Below are 20,957 nucleotides of genomic sequence, written 5' to 3'. Positions count from 1 at the left end.
TGTGACCTTATTTAACCTCTTTGTTTCTCTGTTTTCTTATCTATAAAATGGAGATAATGATAGTATCTGCCTCATAGGACTGTTCTGAGGACTAAATGAGGTAATACATGTCAGGTTTGTGTTTTTATATAAGTTATTTCAAAATGATTTAAATTGTTAAAATCATTTACAACTATTATTCACGTTACTAAATAAAATTGCGTGTTTTGCCCAGAATTTGGTTTCCAGTGCTTATACACTAATGTAAAAACCTTCTTTTATAATTAAAACAATGTCTGACTAGCTAATACATAATATACATATGTATATTTGTGTTTTAAAGACATTTTTGAAATTAATGCTCTGCCACTTTCTTTGTGACCTTATGTAAAGTTTTTATCTCCTATAAGCTTCAATTTCTTCAATCTGTAAAAATGAGAATAATGTTAGTACCTATCTCATATTGATTGTGAGGATTAAGTTAGATATATAATTTAAAACTCTGTGGAAAGCTATGGATTCTCTCCCTAAATACATGCACGTAAACACAAAAATTTGAAAGGAGTTTCATTTATGGAATCTAAGAACCCATCCATAGCCTCCCTACGAACTTCAGGATGAGAAATTCTGACCAGAGCTTTAGACCAAGATTTTGCAATCTATTGTCACTGGTGTAATATTGCTACTTTTGGAAATCTCAGTCTCCATCTTATTAGGAGTGGCTACTTGCCAGCAGTAGTGCAGACTCGCCATCCTCTAGTCACACCTTTCCCTATAGCATAACCTGTGCAGTATAACCTAGGACAATGATAACTATAAAGATATAATATAATGATGGTCTCTGGAAGAGTGGATATTTAGACTTCATCAAGTGTTGTACTAATTGTAGGTACTAATCATTAATTAGTAACTCTGTGCTTGTACAGTTAGCAACTTTCTAAAATAAGTTGCCGGAAGAGAAGTTAACACAAATATTTGAATGAATTTATCTTATTTTGCAGCAGTTCCCTATCTCCTGCCTCCCTGCAACAACTTGCCCAGCAACCATTTGGTTTGGATCTGATTCCAGCACTTTGACTACTAATCCTGGCTTTAAGTTAGGCTGAAAAATTGTGTTGTTTCAAGGCAAAGATTACAAAGGAGGCTGCTAAATTCAGAGTATTTACTTGACTATTAGGAAGGGGGGAAAAAAGAGTGTGCCAAAGATTGCAGTTGTATATGGAATTATTGGTCTTTATTATATTTAGCCTGCTTGAGGTTTTTACCAAGGAGTTGAGAGGTAGGAATAGAAACTTAAACTTAATAGCTTGGAACATTTTACTGTTTGACATGGCAACTTTATATCAGGTTTCTTCAGCTATTTCAGATGAGTCTAGAAGACAGGAGGTGGGAGGCCAACTCAGTGAGATAGCAGATTGGTCAAGTGCCAAAGTCATTATGGGATGCACACTTCAAAGCCTATCAAAATATTCTAGAGGCCACCTGAATTCTCCATCCCTTAATTACAGTGACTTCATGTGTTTTGAGGTATTACTATTTTAGATTATTTTGCAAACCCACTGGAAGCAGGACTCCGTTTTTCCATGGTAAATTAATTCACAGGATATCTGTAATCAGTGAACTCTTCTAAGTAACTCTGTACCAAGGATTGTTGTCTAGCTGAGATAAATGAGTAAGTACATAAATGAGTTAGGCGTTGAAAGTTGTAAAAGAAATAGGAACCCAAATCATGCAGTAGCTAATATTCATGGGAATTAAGGAATGAGCTGGAAAGAATACTGGGTTTTATTACAGTGTGTGAAAAGTGTTGGAGGAGATTTTTGAGAGTCCTTTAGAGCAACAGGCATGTGTTTGCAACAACCAGTTAATGAAATAAACAAGAACAGTGATCAGAGGACTCAATCTTTCCTTTTTTATAATGAAATACTGTTGATGTATCAGTAATGTAGGACTTTGATTTCTCCTCTGGCCTATTTTAGTTTATTGGGTTAAAAATTTAATCATATGGTACTTTATGCTTTAAAAACTTGACCTCTGTTGTTATAAAGTTTTTTATTGCCTCAGGTAGATTATAGCTTTGTGTTAAGGCATCATGAGTCACAAGTACTAATTAAGTATATTAATTCCATAACTTTTTAGTTATTCATAACATTTAGGGAAAATGCTTTTTAAATGTTGTTTTTCTTGACTGTTTCCAGCAAATAGTTGAATCTTTGCAAAATATGATGTCTTAAAAGTTTTATTTTTCTATGTATATTGTGTAGAAAAGCTGTGCTTAGATCTACTTTCATAAATGAAATAGCAGTGTACTCGGTTGGGTAAGCTATTAATACTTGACATACTGCTCTTAGACTTATGTCTCCATTGCTAACCTGAAATTAGACAATCCTGATGTTTGAGTGGGAATGCTAATAGTGGATAGGGGAAAACATTCTGGGATGAAAGAATAGAAAATAAGTTCCAGTCTATAGTTTTATAACTTTCAAAGCTACCAGGAGTCTTAGAGGTCATTTAGTCTAATGATTTCCAAACCTGACTTTGCATCAGAATTAAAAGTGGTGGTGGTGGGGAATATAGATCGCTGAAAATGCAGATTCCTAGGTATCACCCTAGACTCAGTAAATCAGATCCTTTAGGAATAGGTTCTGTAGTTTTCACAAGCCCTCGGAGGGTTCTGATGTAGCCATTCCACAGACATTTGGGAATCTCTGATTTAGGCTAAGATCTTTCTTTAATAGATAAGGAGACAGATGTTGAAGGGAAATGAAGACCCCAAGTCACACAGCGAATCAAAATTGAAATCCTTGACTCTGTGTGTGTGCTTGCATTTGTGTGTTCACTTATACCACACTACCTCTCCACCATGAAAAAGCCAGTTTTTTGTGGATGTTTCCTAATGTCCTCTTGGGCATCTGCAGAGCACATAAGGTCATCTGCCAGGCAAGTCAAACATCTTAGCCTTAGGGAGGCACTCAGAACTAGTGCAAACGGACCGTTGACTTGAGTTTGGTATGCTGACCTGAAGCATTTGACTAAGTAAGCAATGCTGAGTGGTGTTGGCTTAGAAACTGTTCATTGTATGAAATGAGAAATAGCCGTAAGTGATCAAAACTCTGAAGGCCCTCCAGGCTCTGACATTTCTCAGTTGCTGCTACACTTTAACACTTTTCTCTAATCAAAGGTGACTACCACTGGATGGAAGAGGCTTGCCCAGCCTCTGGCTGTTCTCTGGGGAGGATTTTATTTTAATTGCCAGTGAGAAGTTAGGAATGATTTCAAAAAAGATCAAGAATCTCCAAATCCACTTCAGCTTGGGCTCCTGGCCAAGTGTCCATCCTCAGGAGGGAGTTGGTGTCAGCTGCTGCCTTGTGACTTGAAGTATTTTTTAAAAACCCAAAGCCATTACAGAAGTCTTCCTGGAGTTGGCAGGCAGGAGTAGCACCGTGAATCAAGGTCTGACACATGTCATCAGCCTGGAAAAAGTGGAGTTTGGACACTAATGATGGCTCTTGTCGAGCCTCAGTGTGATAAAGCCAGGAGGACTCAGCTTGGGGGTTAGTTTGCATAGGAGAGGAGTTATAGCTTAGAGAACACCTGCCAGGAGTTTTCACTGCCCCAGCTGTGTGTCAGTAAGAAATCCTTCACCCTTGACTCCTGTCACTTCTTTTTAATGGGTGATGGTAGAGTCACTGGATGGTTGAGGAAGAGAGGCACTTGGTTATTTATCTAGCACATCTCCCTATTTGCTTGTTTTCTTGCCATTTAGTGTTGAACTAAATTTGTGTGGCCATACTCCAGGCTAGTGTTTTGTTCTGTCTGCGTCTGAAGGTGTACTGGGCCAGAGTCACAGGTCCTGTATTTCCCTAAATGCCCCTGCTGGTGACCACACAAATGTTTTGATTGAGAGTTACGAGGAAGCTTTTTTGCTGATGTATCTCTCTGTTAGAAGTGTTATTTTCACATCCCATCTCTGCCATTAAGTAGCTCTCTGACTTCTGGTTTAACTTCTGCTTCTCATGTAGAGGTTAGTAATTAATTGTACTTATATCACAGGGTTGTTGTGAGAATTAAGTGAAAGCAGCAATATAAAAATACCTAGGGGGCTTCCCTGGTGGCGCAGTGGTTGAGAGTCTGCCTGTCAATGCAGGGGACACGGGTTCGAGCCCTGGTCTGGGAAGATCCCACATGCCGCGGAGCAACTAGGCCCGTGAGCCACAACTACTGAGCCTGCGCGTCTGGAGCCTGTGCTCCGCAACAAGAGAGGCCGCGACAGTGAGAGGCCAGCGCACTGCGATGAAGAGTGGGCCCCGCTTGCCGCAGCTAGAGAAAGCCCTCGCACAGAAACGAAGACCCAACACAGCCAAAAATAAAATAATAAATTAATTAAAAAAAAAAATACCTAGGACATAACATTCAAATTTCAGTTACTGTTACTATTGTAATTATTTGGTCAAACTTCCTGCTTACTGGGAAGAATGGAATGAGGGGCTTCTAAATTATTGTCTTAGTGAATTCAGGAATCGTGGTCCAGAATGAATGTAAAATTGAAGTCAGGAGACCCAGTCTTGACTGTGCTGTATGTTGCTTCAGTTTTCATAGTTTTCCATTAACAAAAATTATGTCAACCAAACCCAAGGTCAGATCTCTAAGATCTCTTGCCATACAAAAACTCTTTACATTTGTAAAAATTATTGAGGTTTCCAGGAGCTTTTGTTTATTTGGATTATAGCTATCACTTTACTGTATTAGAAATTAAAACTGAGAAATTAAAATATTTATTAATTCATTTGAAATAAAAACAAACCCATTACATACCAACATAAATAACATTTTAAAATAAAAATAAGTATAAAAGTAGTTATTTTTTTCTCCAGAAAGCTTAGTGAGAACTGTGGGATTATTTTATATTTTTGCAGCTCTCTTTAATGTCTGGCTTTATAAAAGTCAACTGAATTCTCATATCTGCATGTATCTGCATCTGCTTTCTATCTGTTTCAATATGTTATTTTGGCTGAGGTATACGAAGAAAATCTGGCCTCTATCCATACATATATATATGGAAAAGGGAGGAGAATTTTAATAGTTTCTTCAGATAATTGTATATATTATTCTTTTTATTTTTTTAAAAGATTTATTTATTTTTTTTTGATGTGGACCATTTTTAAAGTCTTTATTGAATTTGTTACAATATTGCTTCTGTTTTATGTTTTGGTGTTTTGGCCGTGAGGCATGTGGAATCTTAGCTCCCTGACCAGGGATCGAACCCACACCCCCTAAATTGGAAGGCGAAGTCTTAACCACTGGATAGCCAGGGAAGTCCCTGGAAACACTTTTAAATATTGGGAAGCTGTGTGAAGCACACAGTGGCAGATATAAATTTTCCAAAATTCTAATTTTTGTTTAAAGCCTTGAATTTTATCATTGGCAACAAAGACTGTCAGTTATTCTCCTTGAAATGACATGCTCACTTTGTTCATTTTCAAGAAAATCTGTCAAACATCCAAGTCTGAATTACCATAATTTTCTGTTAGTTGTTCTTTCAAGTAGATTGGTGATCCATGAAAAAATTGGCTAGTTGAGTATACAACTCGAACAGTAGCTCAAAGTGCATTTCCTTGGGGACAGCCAGTGTACAGTAGAATTGCTTTATGTGTACTTTCCATTTTGTTCACAAAATATAAAAAAATTATGTACTCAAGCATCAAGATTTAATAAAACCGATAAATCTTATTGCTTCATCAAAGACATTCTTCAGTTAAAATGGCTGGGTTCCCCCCCCCGCTGCACCTGTACCCCCCAGTGTGTGGCAGTGATGAATACAATGACTATCAGTATATTTTGGTGCCACTGCTTTAATCAGCGCTAAGGCCAGCGATTTAACTTAACATTGGCTTTGCCCCATCAGTGCAAATGTCAAGTGAAAAAGGCAAATCATGTCTTATAATTAGTACAGAAATAGCTTTGATCTTGCAGACTCTGTGAAAAGGGTCTTGGGGACATCTATGAACCACACTTTGAGAACCACTACTGTGGAGTTCCAAATGTTAGGAAACTCTAGGCAAGTGGTGGAAACTTCCTTAATCCCTTCAGACTCAGAGGGCTGCTGTAGGCTGCTGGAGAGAAGACAGCCTGTTCTGGGATCCCCAAAGGGCTTAGTTTGCACGTAGTGGAGCTCAATATAGGTTGATCAATCAATATAAATTGCCTAAATAATATATCTAACAATTTCTTTTTTCTGCTATACTTAAAAAGTCAATTTTTTTATGTTCTCATGGTAAACATCGTGTATTTTCTGAGTCTTGCTGATCCTTCTGTTTGTTCAGTTACCTTTTTATAACGAAGTTAGTTCAATTTACTTAACAGATAGCAGTTGGACATGTGTTACTATGTGTGGTTTTATTCTCTTTGTGGGTAGATAAGAAGTAAATCACATGGGATTTGCTCTTTTATGATCTTGGGGAAACTTAGCAGTTAAACAACATATCAAGCACTGTCCAGATGCAGAGGTGAATAGTACCTTGCATAGGGTTCAGTGTTTAGTAGGTATTTATAATACTTCCTTTTCTTGAGCATCCTTTCAGTGTCAGGCCTTGTGATTTTTTTCCAGCTTTATTGAGAAATAATTGACATATATCACTGTGTAAGTTTAAGGTGTACAACATGATGGTTTGATGTACATATATTGTGAAATGATTACCACATTAGGCTTAGTTAACATTTCACCATCCATTGTGATTTTATGTACATATACATATATGCACACACACACATAAATATACTGTATTCAACATGTCACATATATGTAAGTATATATTTACAATAAAGTTTGTATAAATAGATATGTATTATATATGTATATGTAGTATATAAAAATCTATATAAATATGTAAATCATTCACATTTAATCTTCACAACAGTTCTGCCAGGTATTTGATATTACACTTACTTTATACATGAGACTCTAATAGGGGGTGTGATTTGCTCAAAGTCACAGAACCTTGGTCTGTCTGCTGCCAGACTTTCCAGTATATGCCTAATTGCTCAGAGGGGTGAAAGCAATATGGGCTGGACTGGGTAGAATTAATTATTTTCCCAATGCCAGATTTTTCCTAAAGCTTTCCTAGACGTCTTCCTGGTATCTCGTCTTTCCTCCTTGATTCTATAACATTTCTCATGGTGTACCTTGTATTACAGTTGTGTAAACTCATTGAAAACAAGCATTTTGTTCAGATATGTATCAGGCACTTGATAAATATTTATATAAACATATTTTATTAACAGTGAATTAAATTTAATTCATTGTTTATCTAAATAGTATATAAATGAAATCATTTAAATATTAAGTTAGTTTTAAAAATATGCTTAATATTTCCTTTTGAGATGTGACTAATAACCCTATAATCTGTCTACTCTAAAAGTTGCAGTATGCATCTGTTTTGGTGGAGCGGAGTGGGTTCAGATGTTTTATTTTCAACTCCTAGGTTTGAAAAGCAATGAAAAATGTGAAGATTTTTGTTTATATTGCTAGTGTTGATTAAGTAGTACCCTTTTTGGCTCCTGAGAGATGGTTCTATGATAAGATAATTGGGGAGGGGTTGCTGATTTGAGTTGATACTACATTTACTTTTTGGATGAAGGCAGATGGAAGAAGGTTGTAAAAGTTAAGCTTGCTAATCTTTTTAACATGAGATAGTCAGTTTGCAGCTTAATAAATCAATTTGGAGATCAAAGCGCCCTCCATAAGGTGTCAGTCACAATAAAGCCAGTAGCTGGCAGGGGGTTATTTATGTCTCCAAAATAAACAGTGATCAGAAGCAGCCAGTATGATAATTGTTCTATTTTTGTATAGTCTCTATAAAAAGATTATTTAAAGAGTAACATCTGTATAAGGGACTAACCATAAATGCTTAGCTAGCATTGTGAGTGGAAACTTGAGGTCTGGGTAGAGGAAGGAGACTAGTTGTCAGTTCTTTGTAAGCCACATGCAAATTGGGTATCTTTGCTTCCTAATATACCCTCAGCTTATCTTTTTGTTTCTAGGAAGTACTTAGGGCTGGAGTTCTTCCCTTTGGGGCTTTCTTAATACCATCTCAAATTTTTATTTCCAGTGGAGACTTAACTAAGTTATATGAAAGCAAACCGACTAAAGGAATTTATCCCAAAGTTCAGTTCTTAAGTCTTTCAGAGGTACTTGGTTACACAAATGAATTCGTGAAAATTATGGCTTTTAGAAGTAGAATATTTGTGCTGCTCTAGGATGTGGAGGTGAGGAGGGGGCATTTCTGTCAAATCACAGCTTAAGTCCATGTAAATCGAAGGGGGTGAGGAGTGCTGAGGAGGTGAGAGAAGTAACACCCTTTCTTTGAGTTATCTTAGTTAATGCTTCCAACAACACTTCTGATAAGGTAGTGATTATTGCATTTGTCGCTGCACTGAGATATGCTGTCCCACTCCACTGTTTTCCAGTTGACCCTAGAATTGCTTGGTTTGCATATGCCAAAGTAATTTAGTATATATGTTGTCCAGTCACATGACTATATTAATTTAAGAGTGGTGCATATTGCTAAATATATCAGATCAACTACGTTGTGTCATTTGATTGAAATACTAAATTATACAGTAACTGACAGGTGGTGATATGTACATACCAAATATAGGACTTTACTCCATGAAAAAGCTGTTGATTAGCTTTAAATTTGTATGTGTACTAGGTCTAATATTGTGTAGGGATCTGGCTCATTTAGGAAGAATGTCAGCTTTTAGGCATGAGAGCATGACCTTAAAATGGTTGTGAACTTTAAAGAAAATGTAATTGGGGTGGGATTTATTCAGACACTGATAGGCAATAAAAATCAACATGTGAAGGGTTTAAATTTTCAGTTGAATGTTCTCTTAAAAATGGCTTAGAAATGTACAGACCTTATTTTAAAAACCGTCTAGTGTATTTTCTTTAGGATTTATTTAAATCAAAATGAATTCCACTTTTCCTTTTGGTCACTTTTATGCTAGCATTCTCAGTCTTCTGCCCCCTTTAAAATGTTGGAGGGCTTACAGGCATTCTAAATATGTAGACTTCTTTTTTTTTAAACTACATTTTTTAGGTCTTTTGCCTGTTTCTACTACTACTACTTTGAGTCTTGCATAAATTTCTTATGTTTAATGGCATCATTATGGCCAAAAAATGTACGATTGAAATAGACATTGGCAAACTACTTAAGAAAACAGAAAAGTAAAGCCTAGATCTGATTATTAATGGTGAAAAGAAAATCTAACAAGTGAAGAATAATGCTATCTGAGTTCAGAGTATTAGATACATTGGGAGGAAAAGGTTACAAGGGAATCTGTGGGCTGCTATAAATGTTCCATAATTTTGTTCTGGGTGGTAGTTACATGTATGTATACATATGTAGAAATTAATCAGACTTATTTAAGGTTTGTTCACCTTACCGTATGTAAATTATACCTCAAAAAGTAAAATAGTAATAATCTTTTCTGAAGCAAATGTGGGAAAATCTTGATCATTGTTGAATAGGAGTTGATAGTTCATTTTACTATTATCACTGTTTTTATGAAAATTTAAAATGTTTCATGATAAAAATGAAATGAAAAATCCTGTCACTCTAAACAAGTCAAATTATATCTACTTTATGAGAGCTACAGGTGGTTTTTTATTCTCTCTTTTCTTTAACCTGTCATTTTTCGTATTTGGAATTTTGTGTTTTATTGGATGTTACTGGAGAGGAGAATGAAATCTTGTTTTTGTGATATCACTTGGTGAAAGAGGACAAATCTGGTCTTGATCTTAAAACCAGCTTATATGTAAATTCTTTCCATTCTTGAATCTGAGTGGAGAAAAGTCAGACCACTTAGCTCTATTAAGTTCTAATTAAGCATCAATTTTAAAGGCTCTTTCATAAGTCTATCTAATACTTATTGAGGATTTGCCATATACTTGGTATTGTGAGGAGTATCTTGTGGGGTGATGTTACTATTTCACTTAGCATTTGAGGACACTGAGGATCTGATGTCAAGTAACTTGTCCAAGTTCTTATGGCTGAAGTAGGGAGGGCTCCCCATTCTTGGCCTCCAAAGGATACCTAAGCTGCCAATGTCAGAGTATAAATATGAAGAAAATTAGCATTCTTTGTAATTGACTCTTTATTACCACAAAAGGATAATCACTAGTTTAAGAGACATTCATGTACTGTTTTAGATGTCTTTTTAGAGCTTGTATTGAGTGGCCTTTAAAATCTCAGAATCATTTCTAACACTTTCTTAATACCTTGGCAACATGGCTTTGTCCTTTAAAACAAAATCTGGGGTAAAGGGAAATATTTATTTCCCTGTTGTATGAAAAAGACTATTTGTAGGTCATCTTTTTTAAAAGAGGCAAGAACTTCTCTCTCTAAACCACATGAGAACCCACGCCAACTTGGTACAGGGCCCTTACCAGAGTAATGATGTCAGAATTTGAAAGAGTACATAGTGCAGCTGCCAGAGCTCACACTGTTTAATTTCAACACCGTCTGTCTGCCAGAGTCCACAGCTTGATATTTTTTTCTGTATGTACCAAATTATAATCACATATATTTATCTCATTGGGGGAGGGGAAATAAAGAATTATTGTTAGATAAACTTACTGCTTTCTGAGGTAATGGTACTGTTTTGCCTCTCACATACTTCTGAGCATCCCCCCCCCGCCCCGCCCAACTCCCAAGTATTTATTATCCTGTGTGAATTTTTCCAAAATGTGACACAGAGGGACAATTCACACCTTGCCTAGTTTATGTTTTGTGAGGAAACCCTTCCCTTTGCATGGTTCTCTCATTCAGAAAGTTCCACGTGCTACATTCCATCCATTTGCCAAGTCTTGGACTCTTATCCAAAGTACAGTATTTGAGTATGCAATTACACATTACACATACTGGCAACAGCATACTTTCTCCCGGCCTCTCTTAGAGAAAGCTCAAAGCCAGAGGAGCAAATCCAGATGGTCTTGAGTCTGGCATCCTCAATTCAGAATTCTAGATGGCAAGACTTCATTTGGAAGTGTACCAGGCTTACTCAGCACCTGTTCTTGCTAACATCACATTTTTATGACCAGAGATTCTGGAGTTTGCCTCCTTTGCTGAGCAGAAAGAACACCACACCAGAGCTGCATGGGAAGAGGCTCTCCATCATTTGAGGGAAATACTTAATTTGCTTCCACAGGCATGCAGAGGAGGGTAGCCTTGCTGTTCGGAGTTAAGTCTGGGATGAGAGCGGGTGCAACTGCAGCTGCAGCTCCTTAACCAAATCTGGCCTTGTTTAATTTTTAAATAGTCTAAAATGTTTTGGCATCAACATAAGTGAACCATTACAGGCTCTCTGGCACCTAACATAGTACCTTTTACAAGGGGAGGTGCTCAATGACTAAATTCAGTCACCATTTATTGAACTCTCTGTGTGTACCGGGCAATGTACTAGATGCTAATGATGAATAAGATCTTTTTTCAAGAAGCCCACAGTCTGGTAGGAGGCATAAACTCTTAAACAAATAAGCTACAATTTACTGATTTTATTTGTTGTCGACGCAGTTCAGTATTTTGTTCATTTTGTGAGTTAGCTACAAGAACCAGTCCACAGGATTGACATCGTGACCTAAGAACAAGCATGGGATTTCTTTTTAATTCTAAAGTATGCTACTCGCTGGCATTTTTGCCTCTTTAGATACCTCTTCTGACTTGCCCAGGAATGAAGATTTGTGGAGTGTGGAAAGATGTCAGAATAATGCAGAAAGACATTTCTAAGAAGGCTTCCAGAATTGGTTATTCTGTTCTAAGCAGTCTTTCGTTTATCTAAAAAAGATAGGAGGATGCACCAGTCTCTCTAGGTAGCTCTGTTGGTTATCAGGCTCTTGTAAGGTAAAAATAGGAAAAATTATTTCCTTCTCTCTGTGCAATGTAGGCTTCCTTCATCTGAATTGTTGCACAGTTAGGGCAGAGCCAGAAAGCACATTTTCTTCCCCCTAACTATTTCTGGACAGATGAGGTCATATTTCCTTAGTAGTGATAACAGTTCTTGTGTGTAACTTGTTATTCTTTCAGCCTTTTTCCCTCCATTTTTGAGGATGAGTATATGAATATTTTCATTGGGCTTCTATTATCCATAAGAAGAATGTTAAATTGTTTATGTCCAAACTTATTTCCCCAATTCTTTTTTTTTTTTTTGACCATGCTGTGCAGCTTGTGGGATCCTAGTTCCCCGACCAGGGACCGAATCCAGGCCCTTGGCAGTGAAGGCATGGAGTTTGACTGCCAGGGAATTCCCTCCCGATTTCTTTGATGCAGAAGTCTCAGACAAAACATGTATACTGCTGCTATTAAAATAATAACAGCTTATACTTATATAGTACTTATGTTCCAGGTTTTGTTTTTAGAGCTTTATAAATAAAGCAATTAAAAAGAAGGGTTGTCTCATCTTCACAACAGTCCAATGAGATAGATGCTTATTATTTTTTCCATTTTACAGATAAAAACAGGAAGGCAAAGTAAGGTAAATAACTTGCCCAAGATCACATAGCTAAGTGGCAGAGCCAGGATTTAAATTCAGGAGTTTCAGACCCATTGTGTTCTTAATCAGTGCACTATACCATTTCATATGCAGTTTGACATTGAATGATACAGAGTTCCCTAAAAGTAGGGGGTAATAATAATATCTACCATTTGTGTGCCTCCTATAGCTAGGCATTATACATGTCACTTTACTTTTCAATCTTAATGGGTATGTGAATTGGTCCCATTTTGCAGATGATAATATCCAACATTTATGGAGAGCCTAACTATGGGTCAGGCATTGTATTTAAGTGCTTTACTTTGTATTATCTCATTTAATGTTCACATTAGTTTTGTGGATCATTACTATTCTCATTCTGGATATGAGAAAACTGAAGCTAGAGATGGTCACTTGCCTGGAGTAAAATAGCTAAGGAGGTCTCTTGCCTATTTTTGCTATATACCTGAAACTAACACAATATTGTTAATCAACTATACTCCAATATAAAATAAAAAATTTAAAAAAAATAGCTAAGGAGAGATAGAAAGTTAGGATTTAAATACAGGTTTGCCTGTCTCCAGACCCCAAGCTCTTGATACCACCTAATACTTAAAGAGAAGCAATAATTAGCTATAGATATTCCAATGATGAGGTGAATCTCAGAAGACTGAGCCTAGCTCCAAATCTGTTTCTCGTCTTTAATCCTCACATAGTTTGTTGATTAATTGTGAGCCTTTCTTTTCTTCTTCTTCATGTTCTCATAATAGAGAAACTTGAGGTGTCACAGATAGTCTTCTTGTCTGAACACAGGAGATCCTTGTCTATCTGATTTAGTGAACTTGTCCTTTATTAAGGCTTTGAATTTTTCTTTAATTCCATTTGCTGGACTCATCACTCTTTATAGATTTGTTTCTCTTATCTTCACAGGAATTTCTAGAAGTTATAGTGGGGAAAATCATAAGCATCTATGAGGTTCTGTTTTTGAAATACTGCACTTTAGTGTATCTTTATCTTGCTTCCTTTGGATTGTAAGTTTATTTTCTTTACCACCTAAGATGTGGTGTTGGAGATTTTTGTTTGTTTTAAATTATTTTTTAAAGTGAGAACCTTTATGTGTCCCATTGAGTCTCAGTAGTTGCATTCAAGTCTTGAATCTCGTGTCTCACCCACTTCCATTGGCAGAGTCAAATCTAATAATTTCAGAAATGAATACGTTTTTCTGTCCCTTCTTCCTTTCCTAAATATATTTCCCTTTTCTATCATTCTAGATTTTCTCTTCTTTCTCTTCAATCGGTTGGTCACTTAGATTTATTAAATCTACCTCCCAAATACCTATCAAACTCTGGCCCAAGGTACTCAACATCACTAGATATCAGAATAATGAAAAAAATTTTTAAATGATATACTACCACATGGCCACCACAATGGCTAAAATTAAAATAACAAACAAAAAAACTGACCATTTAAAGCATTGGAGAGAACAACTGTAACACTCAACTTCTGCCAGCAGAAGTAGAGTGTAAGTTGGTGCAAACATTTGAAAACTCTTCAGGAGTACCTTTGCAAGTTGAACATAAGCAATTCCGTGTCTAAGCATATACCCAACAAAAATGGATAAAGTGTATGCTGAAAGAACATTTATGAGAATGTTCATTACAGCATTATTTGTAATAGTCCCAAACTAGAAACAACTAAATATCTATCAACAGTAGAATGGGTAAATGAATTGTGGTATAATCTGTAAAGTGGAATACTGTCCGGACAAACTATCACAGTATGCAGCAGCATGGATGAATGTCCTATACAAAATGTTGAGCAAAAGGAGCCAGACACAAAAGATTATATAATATGTGATTACCTTTATGTAAAGTTCAAAAATAGGCTAAACTAATCTGTGGTGATAGAAGTCAGAATAGTGGTTACGTTTACTGAGAGGATATAATGACTGTGAGGGGGCACAAAGGAGGTTTCTGAGAGGTATTAGTAATACTCTATATCTTGATTTGGGTGTTGGTTCCACAAGTGTGTTCACTTTGTAAAAATTCATTGAACTGTACATTTGAGATGAGTGTGCTTTACTTTTTACACTGGAACAAACACAAATTTTAAAAAGCTAGGCAGAAGCTTGGTTTAAAAGTTTGAGGGGAAGCATAGGGCTCAAGGACTTGTGTTAAGAGACCATTTCTAGTTAATGACTTGGAGTTAGTCACTTAAGAGTGGCCTTAAATGATAACTTTTTAAAATTTACAGTAAAGGTCTGGAAGGAATCACACCAAACCAATAATACTTTGGGTCAAGAGTAGGGTTGTGAGAGAATTGGTGGGGTTTTACCTTTTATTCTGTTTAGTACTTCTCACATTTTGAGTTATTTTTCAATAATATTTTAAGCATGCTTTTTTACAAAGCAATTTTAATGAAGGAAATGTTAAGTAAGTAGCATGACAAGAAATAGGGTAAGATACTTGAGGTCAAGTGGAACTTCGGTGCCCTGCAAATCAGATCTCATTTAGCCATAGTTATTTTACAGTTCAGTAAAACAGCAAGAGAATTGCTCAGAGGTTGAATAGAGCAAAATGTCAAAATAAAACAAAACAAGCCCTGGCTTCCCGTTTGCATCTTTAAAAAAAAAAAACAAAAACTGTGGTAAAAAACACATAACGTAAAATTTATCATCTTAACTTTTTAAAAATACACAGTTCATTAGTGTTAAGTATGTTCATATTGTTGATCAACAGATCTCTAGAACTTTTTCATCTTGGAAACATGAAACCCTGTATCCATTAAACAACTCCCCATTTTCCCTTCTTCCAACCCCTGGTAACCACCATTCTACTTTCCGTTTCTATGAATTTGACTACTTTAGATAGCCCATATAAGTGGCAGCATACAATACTTGTCTTTTTTTGACTGGCTTCTTATTTCACTTAGCATAATGCCCTCAAGGTTCATCTGTGTTGTAGCATGTGACAGCCTTTGCGTCTTTACTGCCACTATTGTGGTCAAAACCATCATTTTTTTCATCTGAATGATTGCAGTAGCCTCAGTATTCTCCTTGCCTCCAGTCTCGCCCACCTCTAATTTACCTTCCACCCAGTGGCTAAATGCAAATTTGACTTTACTTTAAAACTTGATGCCCTGACTGCAGTTAAATAAAATCTAAATGCTTTCACCTGACAAAGGCTTTCACTATGGGGCCCTAATACACTAGTTCCTAAGTCACATCCGTTTCCTTGTTGCTCCCAAACTAGGTATACTGTTTGCTCCCAAGCTAGATACACATCTTAATTTTTTTCTTGATCATACTGTTTCATGTTCCCAATCTGTATTTGTTGACAGTGAATCATGAATGAATCATGACTTTTAGTGAGACACTTTGTCATTTATGACTCTCATTCAGCTGTATGAGGAACTTAGTATTTTCCCATTTTACAGCTGAGGCAACTGAGGCTCAGAGAATTTTAGTTAGAAATTCTTTGATTAAACCCATGTTTTCATACTGTCTCTGCTTTTTTCTCTACATTTTACTGCCTGCCCAAAATTAAGGATCTTTTCTGGTGAATTCTAGTTATCTGTTATCAAAAGGTAACCATGAATTTCTAGGAACTATTAAAGCAGAACAAGTGCCTTAAAATAATGTTAATGATAATTTTGCTTTACTATTTACAACAGGCTTTCACATTCACGTATAATAATCCAGAGATGCCGTTCTTTTAAGATATTATATATCCTTTTAAATAACATTATAATATAAGCATAGAGCATTGGTGCAATGGACACTAGTCTATTTTAGCACACACTGAATGTATTTCTCCATTAGACTATATTGTTTATACTTAAGTAAATTTTTAAGAGAGATTATATAATTCTTTCTACTTTTTCTGGAGACTTGAAGCCTAATAAATAAATGATATCTAGCTATTTTTTAAAGTTCCATACATAGTTTAGACTGCATACTTGCTGACATTCAGAAATCTATTTTCATCATATGTAAAATTACATCGTACTGTCCCATATTCTTGTGATCCTGGAAACTAGTTCTTTTCAAAGTTAGAAGCAGAAAAAAATTTAGTCTTTGTCAGGAAAAATTTTAAAGGAGGAAAAAAAGTCCCACCAAACCATAGAAAATCAAACTGCTATAGTGAACTGAGCAGTTCCCCTAGGAACCAGTCATCTGGACTGTGCTGTTTCCTAGCAGTTTTGACAGTGGACAAGCTTTCCAAGCTTCAGTATCTTCATCAGTAAAATAGGTGCTAATAACAGTACCGGATTCTTTAGATGGTTGTGATTATTAAATGACATGTTTAGAAAAACATTGCACAGGTTCTGACATGTAGTAGACCCTTGATAAATGTTATTTGCTATTATTTGGGGAGGGTGTATTTTTGAAACATATTAGGTATATATAAGTATCAAAGTCTTAGCAGATGTGAAGCTTTACCAGAAATCTGACCTTTTACACTGAGCTGATCAGCTTTCATTTTTGGACCATGCAGTTACTGTGACAGTTTCTCTTCTGTGTGATATACATATTCTCAAATATCTGCAGGAAACCTGGGGCGTCATTTTCTCTTAAGGAGAGATCCGTCTTGTCAGACTGAAATTAGGCAGGATTTACAGGGAAAATTACAAAGAAATGAAAAATGATAGTAATTTTATTAGCTATTCTGTGGGAAGTAAGAGTTTTTTTTCTTCCTGTCAGTGCTTGAATTCCTCTTGACTGTAGGTACTTGGGTAAACATTACTTTGTGCTGGTATGAGGCCATGTAAGTGGAATCTATTCAATTGGTTTTTATTGACTTTGGGCTTTTTTTTTTTTCTTTCTTAAGAAATTTTGATTTTTAAGTTGATCATTCAGTACAGTGTGTGTCCTCAAAGGTTTTCCTTTTTCTAGTCATGGCCTGAAGTATTTAATGTTTCAGCAATTAGGCAGGGCAAATGTTACGTGATGTAAGAGGGCCAGATTGGGAAGCATACTAAAGGCAAGCTTTTTGAGGAAAGAACTCTTTTTAATGACTTTGGATCTCTTCTTATACAAAAGAGTACCTGAAACAAAGTTGTCATTCAGTAAAGCTTTGTTGAATAAGTGATATTATTGGTTATTTTCTTGTCTTGGTAAGAATTTATAGGACTTCCCTGGTGGCACAGTGGTTAAGAATCTGCCTGCCATTGAAGGGGACACGGGTTTGATTCCTGGTCCGGGAAGATCCCACATGCTGCCGAGCAACTAAGCCAGCATGCCACAATACTGAAGCCCACACACTCTAGGGCCCATGTGCCGCAACTACTGAAGCCTAGAGCCCATGCTCCGCAACAAGAGAAGCCACCGCAATGAGAAGCCCGTGCACCGCAAGGAAGAGTAGCCCCCGCTCACCACAACTAAAGAAAGCCCGTGTGCAGCAACGAAGACCCAACGCAGCCAAAAAAAGAAAAAAAAAAGAATTTATAGTAATTTCTATTATAAATTTGGGAAACCAAAAATTTATATCCATAGTTAATGCTCTTTGCTCACTCCTAAAATTTGAAAATAATTCAGATGTGAAAATACTGATTTTGTGCATTTTAATTTATCACCACAGTTTTCCATGTTGTTTTTCTCCCAAAGGTGGGATTAATTCTTGATTCATGTCATTGTTTCCAAGTAATGAACACATCTACAAGATAGAGTGATTTGATTTGATTTGTTTTTACTTCTGAGATTTGGGGAGCCTAATGTTCAACTTCCCTGTATCCTTTTGGAAGGTTTTCAAGATTTCTGTCAACTGACTATCATTTTCAAGGGTGTATAATTTATCTTACTAGGGAGATTCTTCTATTTTCCTGTCCTTATTTCACTTTGAATTTTCCTTTAGAACTCTTCTTTTTTCATTATTGAAGAAATGGAAACTTTATTATATTTGGGTACCAGCTAATTATGTATAGCACATTCTCAGTGTTCATGAGCTTAGCGTTAGACAGGCGCTATCAGTTCCTGTTAGTAGGAGTGTAAATTGGTCAAACTAAAAAAATTATCAGAAATGTAGTTAGTGATTTCTGTATAAATATGTTCACTACAGTATTATTTATAATAGAAAATAACTGGAAATCACCTGGATATCTAAAAAAAAGTCATTTTTACAGACTTTAAAAAATGCTTATAAGGGAACAAATTAGAATATAAAATTGTATATAAAGAATTGATTCCATTGTATATGAACTACACCAAGATATTAATAAGAATTTTCTCTGTAAGTGGGGTTATAGGTGACAAATTTTCTTTACATTTTTTTTATTCAAATTTTCTATATAGATCAGGTGTTACGAATATAATGACAAAAACTCCTGGTATTTTAAAAATCACTAATAGATAACTACAAAACAAGACTAGAGGGAAATTTATTGACAGTGGTTATCTTTAGATAGTGGGATGATGAATAACTTTTTTTTAGATTATGAATAACTTTTTGTCTTCATATTTTTTGTGCTTCTCAGTCTATCTTCAGTAAGCATACTATTTTTATAAGATGAAAAAATAAGTTATTTTATAAAGTATATCACTATAGTCAACCAGGAATTTTCTTTCAGAGACATTTCTTTCTCTGAGACTTCCATAATGATCTTTAGGGGAAAGACATACTTTCTTTGCCCTGCTTGATGGCTATGGTAGACTTGAGAATCCAAATCTTTTTTTTTTTTTTTGGCTGTGTTGGGTCTTCGTTGCTTGCGCGCAGGCTTTCTCTAGTTGTGGTGAGCGGGGGCTACTCTTCATTGCGGTGCGCGGGCTTCTCATTGGGGTGGCTCCTCTTTTTGCGGAGCAGGGGCTCTAGGGCACGCGCGGGCTTCAGTAGTTGCAGCACACGGGCTCAGTAGTTGTGGCGCACGGGCTTAGTTACTCCGCGGCATGTGGGATCTTCCCGGACCAGGGATCAAACCCGTGTCCCCTGCATTGGCAGGCGGATTCTTAACTACTGCACCACCAGGGAAGTCCCTCCAAATTTTAGTTACGTTTCTTCTATACAATTTCTGATTAAATAAACTGAAATAGTAATACTGCTGGAGATAAAGTGCTCTACCTTTTGAAATCTGTGTGAGTGCAGTGATCCATTTCACCATTAACATCCCAACTTCAAAGTATTTTTCTCACAGTATTTTTCTCATAGTATTCTTGCTATCTTGTGTTTAGCATATACAGCCAGAAACTTTTCAATAATCAGAAGTAGCAGTTCATCCATTAGTGGATCTTACTCTGCTTAGCTCTTAATATCTGAAATAAATATTTTAGATATACATAAGCCTTTGAAACCTGTTATTTTTTTTTAAAACTAGAGTGATTCTCATATACATGGATATAAAAGCAGAATGGTTAATAGTAATATCCACTATTTGTAAAACTTTAGCTATGTTTGTCAAACATTTGTGGTATTCCAGGCACTATGCTAGACACTGACAAACATATTTTTTACAGCAGTTCTTTGAAGTAGTATTATTTTCCCTTTTTTCTCCTAGAGGAGGTATCTAAGGTTCAGAGAGGCAGATTTGTCTTGGGTCACGCAGTCGGTGAGTGCTTAAGCTGAGACTGGATTCCAATCTTTGTGACTACGATGCTGAAGGACAGGACCTTTGTCTTGTTTGCTATTGTATATTCAGTGCCTACAACAACGCTTGGCATATACTAAGCATTCAACAGATAGCCTTTGAAAGAATGAACTATATACCTAGAAGCTTTTAAGTGGCCAAGCAGAAGAGATTGTCTGTTCTAGTAATATAGGATTATACATAGAAGTGAGCCTGATAAAATGTAATGCTATTAGAAAGCCAAATGGAGATACTTCTAACAAAATCTAGGTCATAGTAACAGATGACCAGATTGGGAGCCTCCTTTTTGATTTAACTGTCTAATTTGTTCGGAGTACATTTGCCAGCTCTCTTTTCCACTTGACTTTGATATTCAGTGAACAAAGGAAAAGCAAAATACACGTGATATTGAGTCCTTGCTGGTGGGGAAAAAAAATCTGTGTGGAAACCCAAGTTCTGTAAGTGTCAAGGAACCAGAATGGGAATTTCTTGATTGGGATTTAGGTACTGGGAGCCTCAGATTCTGTGGAGATAACATTGTGCCATTGTGGTATATGGAGATACTTTATTGTTAACAGCAACTTCTTATATAGTCCTATGACAACAAAGACTAAATTCCAATTGGAAGAGAGGTTAATATTTAGATACCTCATAGACATGGTACTAGTTTGTACGATAAATTGTTACAGAAGCCCGGTTGTGACTCTAGCCCTAGCCCTGCCTTCTTTTCATGTTTATCATCCATGTCTGAAATATTCTTGGTTGCTAAGAGCTAGCTGAGTCATGGGTTGAGTACTAGCTAGCTGTGTGGTCATGATGTCATAGCATGCGCCATTAAAGGAAATGGTAAGTGCTAAGAATTTAGTCTTAGGGAAGGGAGTGAAGGAAATATG

The 20,957-nt window shown here is 36.2% G+C and overlaps 1 protein-coding gene and 1 long non-coding RNA gene across 5 annotated transcripts in view; one reads left to right on the top strand and one right to left on the bottom strand.

The window, feature by feature from the left end:
- The window catches only part of NR6A1 (nuclear receptor subfamily 6 group A member 1), a 217,182-nt gene that overhangs the window by 71,882 nt on the left and 124,343 nt on the right, over positions 1 to 20,957 (top strand). The gene's annotated exons all lie outside the window — the stretch shown is intronic.
- LOC309633951 overlaps positions 1 to 20,957 on the bottom strand; it is a 55,137-nt gene that overhangs the window by 18,571 nt on the left and 15,609 nt on the right. The gene's annotated exons all lie outside the window — the stretch shown is intronic.

This window comes from Balaenoptera borealis (genome assembly GCF_965194805.1).
Source record: "Balaenoptera borealis genome assembly, chromosome: 8".
NCBI lineage: Eukaryota > Metazoa > Chordata > Mammalia > Artiodactyla > Balaenopteridae > Balaenoptera > Balaenoptera borealis.
The sequence above is the reverse complement of the archived record's forward strand: the minus strand, read 5'-3'. Positions and strand labels throughout refer to the sequence as shown.